General features: G+C 27.0%; 1 pseudogene; it reads left to right on the top strand.

The window, feature by feature from the left end:
• Positions 1-12,436: 12,436 nt before the first annotated feature.
• Positions 12,437-15,223, top strand: LOC128923470 (uncharacterized; annotated as a pseudogene).
• The last annotated feature ends 688 nt before the right edge of the window (positions 15,224-15,911 follow it).

Here is a 15,911-nt window from a genome sequence, read left to right as displayed (position 1 = left end):
TCTGCTCAGGTTTATATTTAATGCAAATGTATTATCAGATTTATATTTAGAGTTTAACTTCTACAAAATATAGCATACTTACTTAAAATAACAAACATCAAAAACGTTATTTCATCGAAATCATTAATTATCCAGTTTATCAGATGTATGTATAAACTTCACATTCCTGTTAAATAAATATCGACAAATAGAACCTTATATCACATCTATTGACAAATAGGAAATAGCATATTTACTTAAAATCATTTATTTTACATTTTCTCAAATTTATGTTTGAAGTTCACCTTCCTGTAAATTCACTTCCGATACTATATAACTTATACTCTCACAAATAGAACAACATAACATAAGTACTCACAATAACTAATTATGCAGTTTCTCAGATTTATATTTATGATTATTGTTCACTTTCTTGTAGAAACATATATTCAATTTATTCTAAAATTAATAACTTTAGATTTGTATATATATTATGTTTAAAGTTCACTTTCTTGTAAATTATACATTGCCAAATGGAACAATAGCATATTTACTTAAAATCTTCAATTTCACACTTTCTCATATGCTCAATTTCTGTATATGCTCAATATCATTAATTATGCATTTTCTTAGATTTATGTATTAAGTTCAATTTATTCACTTTCGATACTATAACTCATACATTCACATATAGAACAACATAACATACGTACTCACAATAACTAATTATGCAGTTTCTCAGATTTATATTTATGATTATTGTTCACTTTCTTGTAGAACCATATATTCAACTTATTCTAAAATTAATAACTTTAGATTTGTATATATATTATGTTTAAGGTTCACTTTCTTGTAAATTATACATTGCCAAATAGAACAATAGCATATTTACTTAAAATCTTCAATTTCACATTTTCTCAGGTTTATGTTTGTTTATGTAATTATTATTTTTCTCATATTTAAGTTAACCTTCTTGTATATTAGTATCATATTTATAAAAATCAATAATTTTATATCTGCCCAGGTTTATATTTAAAGGACACTTTCTTGTATATTTTACATTGACATATATAAAAATATAGTATATTTACTCAAAATAATTAAAATACAATAATAAAGCAAATGTATTATCAGATTTATATTTAGAGTTCAACTTCTACAAAATATAGCATACTTACTCAAAATTACAAACATCAAAAACGTTATTTCATCGAAATCATGAATTATCCTGTTTATCAGATGTATGTATAAACTTCACATTCCTGTTAAATAAATATCGACAAATAGAACCTTATATCACATCTATTGACATTGACAAATAGAACAATAGCATATTTACTAAAATCATTTATTTTACATTTTCTCAAATTTATGTTTGAAGTTCACCTTCCTGTGAATTCACTTCCGATACTATATAACTTTCACATTCACAAATAGAACAAAATAGCATACGTACTCACAATAACTAATTATGCAGTTTCTCAGATTTATATTTATGATTATTGTTCACTTTCTTCTAGAACCATATTTAAAATTTATCCAAAAATTAATTACTTTACATCTCCATACATATTATGTTCACATTCCTGTTAAATAAATATCGACAAATAGAACCTTATATCACATCTATTGACATTGACAAATAGAGCAACATCATATTTACTTAAAATCATTTATTTTACATTTTCTCAGATTTTTGTTTGAAGTTCACCTTCATGTAAATTCACTTTCGATACGATATACATATTCAATTAACTTATACATTTGCAAAAAGAACAATATTGCATACATACTCACAATAACTAATTATGCAGTTTCTCAGATTTATATTTATGATTATTGTTCACTTCCTTGTAGAACCATATATACAATTTATTCTAAACTTAATAACTTTAGATTTGTATATATATTATGTTTAAGGTTCACTTTCTTGTAAATTATACATTGCCAAATAGAACACTAGCATATTTACTTAAAATCTTCAATTTCACATTTCTTCAAGTTCACCTTCCTGTAAATTCATATTTAATGCAATATATATATATTCAATTAACTTATACATTCACAAATAGCATACAAACTCACAACAACTAATTATGCAGTTTCTCAGATTTATATTTATGATTATTGTTCACTTTCTTGTAGAACCATATATAAAATTTCACTTCCTTGTAAATTATACAATGACAAATACAACAATATAGCAAAATTATTAATTTCATTAAGTATTTCTTGTAAAATGATTATTGACAAACAGAACCATCTATTAAAATTATATAAAATCAAACATTTTACATCTCTTGATGTTTATGGTAAAGTTCACTTTCTTCTAAATTATACATTGACAAATTAAACAATATAGGAAATTTACTTTAAATCATAAATTATAGATATACTTAGATTTATATATAAAGTACACATTCTTGTAAAATAAATATCGACAAATAGAACCTTATATATAATCTATTGACATTGACAAATAGAGCAACATCATATTTACTTAAAATCGTTTATATTACATTTTCTCAGATTTTTGTTTGAAGTTCACCTTCATGTAAATTCACTTTCGATACGATATACATATTCAATTAACTTATACATTTGCAAAAAGAACAATATAGCATACATACTCACAATAACTAATTATGCAGTTTCTCAGATTTATATTTGTGATTATTGTTCACTTTCTTGTAGAACCATATATTTAATTTATTCTAAAATTAATAACTTTATATTTGTATATATGTTATGTTTAAGGTTCACTTTCTTGTAAATTATACATTGCCAAATAGAACAATAGCATATTTACTTAAAATCTTCAATTTCACATTTTCTCAGGTTTATGTTTGTTCACCTTCCTGTATATGCTCAATATCATTAATTATGCATTTTCTTAGATTTATGTATAAAGTTCACGTTCTTGTAAAATAAATATCGACAAACAGAACCATGTATTAGAATTAAATAAAATCAAAAAATAAAATTAAATAGAAGAATATAGCATATTTACTTAAAATAATTAAAATAAAATAATAAATGTAAAACGAAATGTATTCTCAGATTTATATCAACTTCTTCAAAATATAGCATACTTAATCAAAATAACTAACATCAAAACCGTTATGTCATCGGAATCATTAATTATCCAGTTTCTCAGATTTATGTATAAAGTTCACATTCCTGTTCAATAAATATCGACATATAGAACCTTATATCACATATATTGACATTGACAAATAGAACAATAGCATATTTACTTAAAATCTTTTAATTTACATTTCCTCAGATTTATGTTTGATGTTCACCTTCCTGTAAATTCACTTTCGATACAATATATATATATTCAATTAACTTATAAATTCACAAATAGAACAATATAGCATACATACTCACAATAACTAATTATGCAGTTTCTCAGATTTATATATATGATTATTGTTCACTTTCTTGTATTACCATATATTTATTCAAAAGTTAATAACTTTACATCTGTATATATATTATGTTTAATATTCACTTTCTTGTAAATTATACATTGAGAAATAGAATAATAGCATATTTACCTAAAATCTTCAATTTCTTCAAGTTCACCTTCCTGTAAAGTCATATTTAATGCAATATATTTATATTCAATTAATTTATACATTCACAAATAGCATACAAACTCACAACAACTAATTATGCAGTTTCTCAGATTTATATTTATGATTATTGTTCACTTTCTTGTAGAACCATATATAAAATTTCACTTCCTTGTAAATTATACAATGACAAGTACAACAATATAGCAAAATTTTTAATTTCATTAAGTATTTCTTGTAAAATGAATATTGACAAACTGAACCATCTATTAAAATTATATAAAATCAAACATTTTACATCTCTTGATGTTTATGTTAAAGTTCACTTTCTTCTAAATTATACATTGACAAATTAAACAATATAAGAAATTTACTTTAAATCATAAATTATAGATATACTTAGATTTATATATAAAGTACACATTCTTGTAAAATAAATATCGACAAATATAACCATATATCAAATTTATTTAATATCAATAACATTGTACACATTCTTGTAAATTATACATTGCCAAATAGAACAACAGCATATTTACTTAAAATCTTCAATTTCAAATTTTCTCAGGTTTATGTTTGTTTATGTTTATGTAATTATTATTTTTCTCATATTTAAGTTAACCTTCTTGTATATAGGTATCATATTTATAAAAATCAATAATTTTATATCTGCTCAGGTTTATATTTAAAAGACACTTTCTTGTATTTTTTACATTGACAAATATAAAAATAGAGCATATTTACTCAAAATAATTAAAATACAATAATAAAGCATATGCATAGATTTATATTTAGAGTTCAACTTCTTCAAAATACTCAAAATAACAAACATCAAAAACTTTATTTCATCGAAATAATTAATTATACAGTTTCTGAGATTTATGTATAAAGTTCACATTCCTGTTAAATAAATATCGACAAATAGAACATTATATCACATATATTGACATATAGAACAATAGCATGTTTACTTAAAATCTTTTAATTTACATGTATTCAGATTTATGTTAGATGTTCACCTTTCTGTAAATTCACTTTCGATATAATATATATATATTCAATTAATTTATACATTCACAAATAGAACAATATAGCATACATACTCACAATAACTAATTATGCAGTTTCTCAGATTTATATTTATGATTATTGTTTACTTTCTTGTAGAACCATACATACAATTTATTCAAAAATTAATAACTTTACATCTGTATATATATTATGTTTAAGGTTCACTTTCTTGTAAATTTTACATTAACAAATAGAACAATGTCAAATTTAGTTAAAATCTTTAATATTACATTCTCTCAGGTAAGTTTTAAGTAGTCCTTCATATAAATTCACTTTCAATACAATATGTATTCATTTAACTTATGCATTCACAAATAGAAAAATATAGCATAATAACCAATTATGCAGTTTCTAATATTTAATTTATTAAAATTAGTGCATTTAGATCTCTACATGTTTATGATTATTGTTTACTTTCTTGTAGAACCATATTTAAAATTTATACAAAAATTAATTACTTTACATATTATGTTCACTTATACATTTGCAAAAAGAACAATATAGCATACATACTCACAATAACTAATTATGCAGTTTCTCAGATTTATATTTGTGATTATTGTTCACTTTCTTGTAGAACCATATATTTAATTTATTCTAAAATTAATAACTTTATATTTGTATATATATTATGTTTAAGGTTCACTTTCTTGTAAATTATACATTGCCAAATAGAACAATAGCATATTTACTTAAAATCTTCAATTTCACATTTTCTCAGGTTTATGTTTGTTCACCTTCCTGTATATGCTCAATATCATTAATTATGCATTTTCTTAGATTTATGTATAAAGTTCACGTTCTTGTAAAATAAATATCGACAAACAGAACCATGTATTAGAATTAAATAAAATCAAAAAATAAAATTAAATAGAAGAATATAGCATATTTACTTAAAATAATTAAAATAAAATAATAAATGTAAAACGAAATGTATTCTCAGATTTATATCAACTTCTTCAAAATATAGCATACTTAATCAAAATAACTAACATCAAAACCGTTATGTCATCGGAATCATTAATTATCCAGTTTCTCAGATTTATGTATAAAGTTCACATTCCTGTTCAATAAATATCGACATATAGAACCTTATATCACATATATTGACATAGACAAATAGAACAATAGCATATTTACTTAAAATCTTTTAATTTACATTTCCTCAGATTTATGTTTGATGTTCACCTTCCTGTAAATTCACTTTCGATACAATATATATATATTCAATTAACTTATAAATTCACAAATAGAACAATATAGCATACATACTCACAATAACTAATTATGCAGTTTCTAAGATTTATATATATGATTATTGTTCACTTTCTTGTATTACCATATATTTATTCAAAAATTAATAACTTTACATCTGTATATATATTATGTTTAATATTCACTTTCTTGTAAATTATACATTGAGAAATAGAATAATAGCATATTTACCTAAAATCTTCAATTTCTTCAAGTTCACCTTCCTGTAAAGTCATATTTAATGCAATATATATATATTCAATTAATTTATACATTCACAAATAGCATACAAACTCACAACAACTAATTATGCAGTTTCTCAGATTTATATTTATGATTATTGTTCACTTTCTTGTAGAACCATATATAAAATTTCACTTCCTTGTAAATTATACAATGACAAGTACAACAATATAGCAAAATTTTTAATTTCATTAAGTATTTCTTGTAAAATGAATATTGACAAACTGAACCATCTATTAAAATTATATAAAATCAAACATTTTACATCTCTTGATGTTTATGTTAAAGTTCACTTTCTTCTAAATTATACATTGACAAATTAAACAATATAAGAAATTTACTTTAAATCATAAATTATAGATATACTTAGATTTATATATAAAGTACACATTCTTGTAAAATAAATATCGACAAATATAACCATATTGCAAATTTATTTAATATCAATAACATTGTACACATTCTTGTAAATTATACATTGCCAAATAGAACAATAGCATATTTACTTAAAATCTTCAATTTCAAATTTTCTCAGGTTTATGTTTGTTTATGTTTATGTAATTATTATTTTTCTCATATTTAAGTTAACCTTCTTGTATATAGGTATCATATTTATAAAAATCAATAATTTTATATCTGCTCAGGTTTGTATTTAAAAGACACTTTCTTGTATATTTTACATTGACAAATATAAAAATAGAGCATATTTACTCAAAATAATTAAAATACAATAATAAAGCATATGCATAGATTTATATTTAGAGTTCAACTTCTTCAAAATACTCAAAATAACAAACATCAAAAACTTTATTTCATCGAAATAATTAATTATACAGTTTCTGAGATTTATGTATAAAGTTCACATTCCTGTTAAATAAATATCGACAAATAGAACATTATATCACATATATTGACATATAGAACAATAGCATGTTTACTTAAAATCTTTTAATTTACATGTATTCAGATTTATGTTAGATGTTCACCTTTCTGTAAATTCACTTTCGATATAATATATATATATTCAATTAATTTATACATTCACAAATAGAACAATATAGCATACATACTCACAATAACTAATTATGCAGTTTCTCAGATTTATATTTATGATTATTGTTTACTTTCTTGTAGAACCATACATACAATTTATTCAAAAATTAATAACTTTACATCTGTATATATATTATGTTTAAGGTTCACTTTCTTGTAAATTTTACATTAACAAATAGAACAATGTCAAATTTAGTTAAAATCTTTAATAATACATTCTCTCAGGTAAGTTTTAAGTAGTCCTTCATATAAATTCACTTTCAATACAATATATATATGTATTCATTTAACTTATGCATTCACAAATAGAAAAATATAGCATAATAACCAATTATGCAGTTTCTAATATTTAATTTATTAAAATTAGTGCATTTAGATCTCTACATGTCTATGATTATTGTTTACTTTCTTGTAGAACCATATTTAAAATTTATACAAAAATTAATTACTTTACATATTATGTTCACATTCCTGTTAAATAAATATCGACAAATAGAACCTTATATCACATCTATTCAAACTTATTACCTAATAATAACTAATTATGAAGTTTCTTATATTTAATTAATTAAAATTAGTGCATTTAGATCTCTACATGTTTATCATTATTGTTTACTTTCTTGTAGAACCATATTTAAAATTTATCCAAAAATTAATTACTTTACATCTCCATACATATTATGTTCACATTCCTTTTAAATAAATATCGACAAATAGAATCTTATATCACATCTATTCAAAATTATTACCAAATAATAACTAATTATGCAATTTCTGATATTTAATTAATTAAAATTATTGCATTTAGATTTCTACATGTTTATGATTATTGTTTACTTTCTTGTAGAACAATATATAAAATTGATTCAAAAATTAATAATCTTACATCTGTATATATATTATGTTCACTGTTAAATAAATATCGACAAATAGAAACTTATATATAATCCATTGACATTGACAAATAGAGCAACATCATATTTACTTAAAATCTTTTATTTTACATTTTGTCAGATTTTTGTTTGAAGTTCACCTTCATGTAAATTCACTTTCGATACGATATACATATTCAATTAACTTATACATTTGCAAAAAGAACAATATAGCATACATACTCACAATAACTAATTATGCAGTTTCTCAGATTTATATTTATGATTATTGTTCACTTTCTTGTAGAACCATATATACAATTTATTCTAAAATTAATAACTTTAGATTTGTATATATATTATGTTTAAGGTTCACTTTCTTGTAAATTACACATTGCCAAATAGAACAATAGCATATTTAATTAAAATCTTCAATTTCACATTTACTCAGGTTTATGTTGGAAGTTCACCTTCCTGTCATCAATTAATTATGCATTTTCTTAGATTTATGTATTAAGTTCACATTTTTGTCATCAAAATCATTAATTTTTTAGTTTATCAGATTTATGTATAAAGTTCACATTCCTGTTAAATAAATATCGACAAATAGAACCTTATATCACATTTATTGACATTGACAAATAGAACAATAGCATATTTACTTAAAATCATTTATTTTCCATTTTCTCAAATTTATGTTTGAAGTTCACCTTCCTGTAAATTCACTTTCGATACTATATAAATTATACATTCACAAATAGAACAACATAGCGTACGTACTCACAATAACTAATTATGCAGTTTCTCAGATTTATATTTAAGATTATTGTTCACTTTCTTTTAGAACCATATATTCAATTTAATCTAAAATTAATAACTTTATATTTGTATATATAACGGGTGATTTTTTTGAGGTTAGGATTTTCATGCATTAGTATTTGACAGATCACGTGGGATTTCAGACATGGTGTCAAAGAGAAAGATGCTCAGTATGCTTTGACATTTCATCATGAATAGACTTACTAACGAGCAACGCTTGCAAATCATTGAATTTTATTACCAAAATCAGTGTTCGGTTCGAAATGTGTTTATCGACAAATTTTGTTCAGCGATGAGGCTCATTTCTGGTTGAATGGCTACGTAAATAAGCAAAATTGCCGCATTTGGGGTGAAGAGCAACCAGAAGCCGTTCAAGAACTGCCCATGCATCCCGAAAAATGCACTGTTTGGTGTGGTTTGTACGCTGGTGGAATCATTGGACCGTATTTTTTCAAAGATGCTGTTGGACGCAACGTTACGGTGAATGGCGATCGCTATCGTTCGATGCTAACAAACTTTTTGTTGCCAAAAATGGAAGAACTGAACTTGGTTGACATGTGGTTTCAACAAGATGGCGCTACATGCCACACAGCTCGCGATTCTATGGCCATTTTGAGGGAAAACTTCGGAGAACAATTCATCTCAAGAAATGGACCCGTAAGTTGGCTACCAAGATCATGCGATTTAACGCCTTTAGACTATTTTTTGTGGGGCTACGTCAAGTCTAAAGTCTACAGAAATAAGCCAGCAACTATTCCAGCTTTGAAAGACAACATTTCCGAAGAAATTCGGGCTATTCCGGCCGAAATGCTCGAAAAAGTTGCCCAAAATTGGACTTTCCGAATGGACCACCTAAGACGCAGCCGCGGTCAACATTTAAATGAAATTATCTTCAAAAAGTAAATGTCATGAACCAATCTAACGTTTCAAATAAAGAACCGATGAGATTTTGCAAATTTTATGCGTTTTTTTTTTTAAAAAAGTTATCAAGCTCTTAAAAAATCACCCTTTATTAAGCTTAAGGTTCACTTTCTTGTAAATTATACATTGCCAAATAGAACAATAGCATATTTATTTAAAATCTTCAATTTCACATTTACTCAGGTTTATGTTGGAAGTTCACCTTCCTGTTATCATTTAATTATGCATTTTCTTAGATTTATGTATTAAGTTCACATTCTTGTCATCAAAATCATTAATTTTTAGTTTATCAGATTTATGTATAAAGTTCACATTCCTGTTAAATAAATATCGACAAATAGAACCTTATATCACATCTATTGACATTGACAAATAGAACAATAGCATATTTACTTAAAATCTTCAATACATACAGATATTAATATTATGTTTAAGATTCACTTTCTTGTAAATTATACATTGAGAAATAGAATAATAGCATCTTTACCTAAAATCTTCAATTTCACATTTCTTCAAGTTCCCCTTCCTGTAGATTCATATTTAATGCAATATATATATATTCAATTAACTTATACATTCACAAATAGCATACAAACTCACAACAACTAATTATGCAGTTTCTCAGATTTATATTTATGATTATTGTTCACTTTCTTGTAGAACCATATATAAAATTTCACTTCCTTGTAAATTATACAATGTCAAATACAACAATATAGCAAAATTATTAATTTCATTAAGTATTTCTTGTAAAATGAATATTGACAAACAAAACCATCTATTAAAATTATATAAAATCAAACATTTTACATCTCTTGATGTTTATGTTAAAGTTCACTTTCTTCTAAATTATACATTGACAAATTAAACAATATAAGAAATTTATATTAAATCATAAATTATAGATATACTTAGATTTATATTTAAAGTAAACATTCTTGTAAAATAAATATCGACAAATATAACCATATATCAAATTTATTTAATATCAATAACATTGTACACATTCTTGTAAATTATACATTGCCAAATAGAACAATAGCATATTTACTTAAAATCTTCAATTTCAAATTTTCTCAGGTTTATGTTTGTTTATGTTTATGTAATTATTATTTTTCTCATATTTAAGTTTAGCTTCTTTTATATAGGTATCATATAAAAATCAATAATTTTATATCTGCTCAGGTTTATATTTAAAAGACACTTTCTTGTATATTTTACATTGACAAATATAAAAATATAGCATATTTACTCAAAATAATTAAAATACAATAATAAAGCAAATGTATTATCAGATTTATATTTAGAGTTCAACTTCTACAAAATATAGCATACTTACTTAAAATAACAAACACTAAAAACGTTATTTCATCGAAATCATTAATTATCCAGTTTCTTTGATTTATGTATGAACTTCACATTCCTGTTAAATAAATATCGACAAATAGAACCTTATATCACATCTATTGACAAATAGAACAATAGCATATTTACTTAAAATCATTTATTTTACATATTCTCAAACTTATGTTTGAAGTTCACCTTCCTGTATATGCTCAATATCATTAATTATGCATTTTCTTAGATTTATGTATAAAGTTCACGTTCTTGTAAAATAAATATCGACAAACAGAACCATGTATTAGAATTAAATTAAATCAAACATTTTACTTAACTTATAAACTTATATTTAAAGAACACTTTCTTGTAGATTTTACATTGACAAATAGAAAAATATAGCATATTTACTCAAAATAATTAAAATAAAATAATAAATGTAAAACGAAAATGTATTCTCATATTTATATTTAGATTTCAACTTCTATATCAAAAATATAGCATACTTACTCAAAATAACTAACATCAAAAACGTTATGTCATCGAAATCATTAATTCACCAGTTTCTTTGATTTATGTATAAAGTTCACATTCCTGTTAAATAGATATCGACATATAGAACCTTATATCACATATATTGACATTGACAATTAGAACAATAGCATATTTACTTAAAATCTTTTAATTTACATTTCCTCAGATTTGTGTTTGATGTTCACTTTCCTGTAAATTCACTTTCCATACAATATATATATATATTCAATTAACTTATACATTCACAAATAGAACAATATACCATATGTCGTCGCACCCTAATGGTGTGTGGATATTGATATGCGTGTGAGTGTATGTGTACACAGTTTAGGGAATTTCATTAGAAGACTAAGTTCTTCAGTATTGCAACAACCGTTAATTGTGCTGTGATTGGTTGCTGTATGTTGTCACTTCAAGAAGTACCGATTTAGCGGGGCGACAGCGTGGCGCCGCTATCATCGAGTGTGGTTGTATGTGTCTCGCTTCTTCAAGAAGTACCGTTTTAGGGGGCGACAGCGTGGTGTCGCTATCGTCGAGCGTGGTTCAGTGGTAAGCACAAAAAGGAAGAAAACGACGTAGAGTCAGTCGTCTTGAGGACTTGGCATAGTGAAGTTGTGTTAATAATTCATATTGTAAAGTGCTATTAAAATATTGTGAAGTGAAACCGAAACCAGCTGCGCTACAACGATGTCTAACAAAGACATTAATATTCCGACATCAGAAGTGGAATCTGCCCATCTGCCTCAAGCATTGGATGGACCATGGTGAACTATGATGGAGTTGCAGAATCAAAATTTAATTGAACTTGTGCGGGCCATAAGAACAATGGTACCTGATGTGGGGCAGAGCAAATCAGTGCAACTGCCCAAATTCAATCCAGACAATGGAGGCGCCAACGCTTCATCGTGGTGTAATACGGCTGAAATAATCCTACAAGAAAATGTGTTAAAAGGCAGTGCGTTGGTTGTGGCTTTAAGTTCAGCAATGGAGGGAAGCGCTTCGCAATGGCTTTCGCATGTGTGCTACGCTGATATCACCTGGCTTGAGTTTAAAGAATTGTTTATACAACGCTTCAACACTATAGAAACACCAGCCGCCATGTTTCTTAATATGCTATCAAATCGACCGATAGCGAAAATCTGGCAATCCATGCGAGTCGCATGGTTACGGAACTAACAACGAAGTGGCGTCAATTGGAAACTGAAGAGATTGCTATGTCTGTGACCTTTGCGTTGTTGTCAAGCTTCGATAGCCGATTGCAGCGTTTTTTGTTTCACATCAAATATTCGAACCAGAGGCGATTTACAGTCTGAATTAATAGCGTTCAAAAGGAAAAGTGGTGTTATGGAGCAAAAGCCCGAAATTAATGCAAAACGACAAAAACCATCATCAATAGAGTGTCATTTTGGCGGAAAATTGGGTCATAAAATGTTTGAATGCAGATTAAGAAAACAACAGAATCACTTTGCGAGCGACAAAACACGACATGGCAAACACGATGGTCACCGTGAAAAATCAAATGTAACTTGCTACAAGTGCGGAGAATTGGGTCACATATCTACCCAATGTACAAAGAAGGAAGTTCGTAAGAACACCGGGAACCGGGAAAAGCGAGTGGAACAGTGCAGCGTTGCAATACCTAAAGGATACTTGAACCAAAGAGACCAAATTTTTGAAATCACCTTTGATTCTGGATCGGAAAGTTCGTTAATGAAAGAAAAGCTAAGTATAAAATTTTCTGGTAAAACATTCAATAACATTGTATGCTAAAAGGTATAGGCAGTAATGGAATATGCAGTACTGTACAAATATTAAGTAACGTAAAAATTGACGATAATTGTATTGAAATTTTGTTTTATGTAATAGGCGATGATAATATGCAAAATGACATTGTCATTGGCCGTGAAATACTTAATCAGGGTTTTAATATTGTTATTTCATAAAACCAATTTAAAATTTCAAGAACCAAAATGGTTAATTTATGTACTGGCAGTGGGCCAGCCGATATTAATACTGAGCTTCAGGGGAAGACAAAATAAAACTACATTCATTGTTAGCAAAGTACTCAAATTCATTTATAACTGGTATCCCAAGCACAAAAGTCAGAATTGGTAAAAGAAGGCCATATCGTTTAAGTCCATGTGAGCGAGATTTAGTTCGAGAAAAAATTAATGAATTACTAAAATGTAATATAATTAGGCCAGCTGTTCACCTTATGCTAGCCCTATATTATTGATTATGAAAAAAAAAATGGTTCAGAAGGCTTTGTGTTGACTATAGAGAGCTAAATTCATATACAGTCGCTGATAAATACCCGTTACCACTTATACAAGATCAAATAAATAGACCTGGAGGAGCTAATTATTTTACATGTCTAGATATGGCCAGTGGATATTATCAAATTCCTTTACATTCAGGGTCTATTGAGTATACGGTGTTTGTAACGCCAGATGGCCAACACGAATTTTTATCTATGCCATTCGGGCTCAGAAACGCAAGGGGTATCGAGCAAATTCCTTTGTTCGTCCAAACCCACAGAAAATTGTACCGTTGACTGCTCTTCCGCCTCCACAGTCAATCACTTCACTCAGACAATTTATAGTGTTAGCGTCTTACTTCCGACAGTTTATTAAGGGATTTTCACAATTAATGAAACCGTTATACTTCTTAACTGCAGACAAAAATAAATTTATTTGGAAAACGGAACATGAACAGATACGGAAAAAGGTCATTGCCATTCTTACTGAAAAACCAGTTCTTGTTATATTTGACCCAATTTATGCAATCGAATTGCATACAGACGCAAGTTGTACTGGCTACGGTGCAATTTTATTACACAATTTTTAATAACAAACCTCAAGTAATAGAATATTATAGCAAAACTACTTCACCCGCAGAATCAAGATATCACTCGTATGAGTTAGAAACCTTAGCTGTTGTAAACTCCATAAAACATTTTCGACATTATTTGTTGGGCAGGAACTTTATTGTTTATACTGACTTCAACTCACTAAAAGCGTCAAAAAATAAACAAGATTTAACCCCCAGAGCACAACGATGGTGGGCTTATTTGCAATCATTCACATTCGATATTCAGTATAGAAAAGGAAAAAGAATGGCACATGTTGACTTTTTATTGAGAAATCCTCCTTTAAGAAAGTCTACTTCGATCACAAAATGAGTCGATGAGAAGAGAGTAAATTTAGCTGAAATTTCAAGCAACTGGCTTATTGCCGAACAGCGTCGATATTCGAACTTTGTCGAAATTGTAACAAAATTAAAAGAGTTTTCTCTGCCTGAAGATATTGCGAAAACCTATGAATTGAGGGCGGGAGTTCTTCATCGAAAAATACAGAGAAATGGCAGAACACGTTGTTTACCACGGTGCCACGAGCTTTTAGATGGTCTGTTATAAACCAAGTTCATGAGTCAATAATGCATTTAGGTTTTGATAAGACATTGGAAAAAACTTACGACTTTTACTGGTGTGACAATATGTCAAAATATGTTAAAAACTTTGTTGACAACTGCATCACTTGGAAAATGTCAAATGTTTAGATCAGAAAATAAACTTGCATTTAATAGCCACTGGTGCATGAGCACGTTAAAAAATATGTTAACGGCGATTGAAACTTGAACTCAGTTTTGGCAGGATGTGTTAGGAGAGGTGCTATTGGCAATCAATTGTACAACCAACCGCATTGCGAAAGCAAGTCCTTTAAAAATGTTGTTGGGAAAGGTAGCACACCCATTAAGATTACTTCCCCCTAGTGAAATAGAAAATGTTGTTGATCTGCCAAACGTAAGAGCGCAAGCGGCAAAGAAAGTGTTAGCAACTGCAGTTTATGATAAAACACGATTTGATAAAATAAGGCAAAAGTAGTTAGACACAAAGTTGGGGATTTTGTGTTACTTAAAAGTGAAGAAAGATATCAGGCCAAGTTAAGTCCAAAATTCAAGGGGCCTTTTGAAATATAGGAGATTCTAGAAGGTGACAGGTACATTTTGAAATCTTTAACCAATAAAAGGAATTATAAATATGCACACGAAGATTTAAGAAAGTTACCAGAGGCGCAAGTGCCTGAGGATGTTGTTGCAAGTAGAGAATACGTTGCGAACGGAGAAGAGAGTGAAAATGAAAATATTGAAAGTATTGAGGGTGTTGAAGTTACTGAAGAAAATGAGAATGAAGATGTTGAGAATGTTGAAATGACTAACTAAAGAGAGTGAAGTAAACGAATAACAA

The sequence above is a fragment of the Zeugodacus cucurbitae genome, chromosome Y (genome assembly GCF_028554725.1).
Source record: "Zeugodacus cucurbitae isolate PBARC_wt_2022May chromosome Y, idZeuCucr1.2, whole genome shotgun sequence".
NCBI classification, from domain to species: domain Eukaryota; kingdom Metazoa; phylum Arthropoda; class Insecta; order Diptera; family Tephritidae; genus Zeugodacus; species Zeugodacus cucurbitae.
Note: the sequence above shows the minus strand (reverse complement) of the source record. Positions and strands in the feature narration are given on the sequence as shown.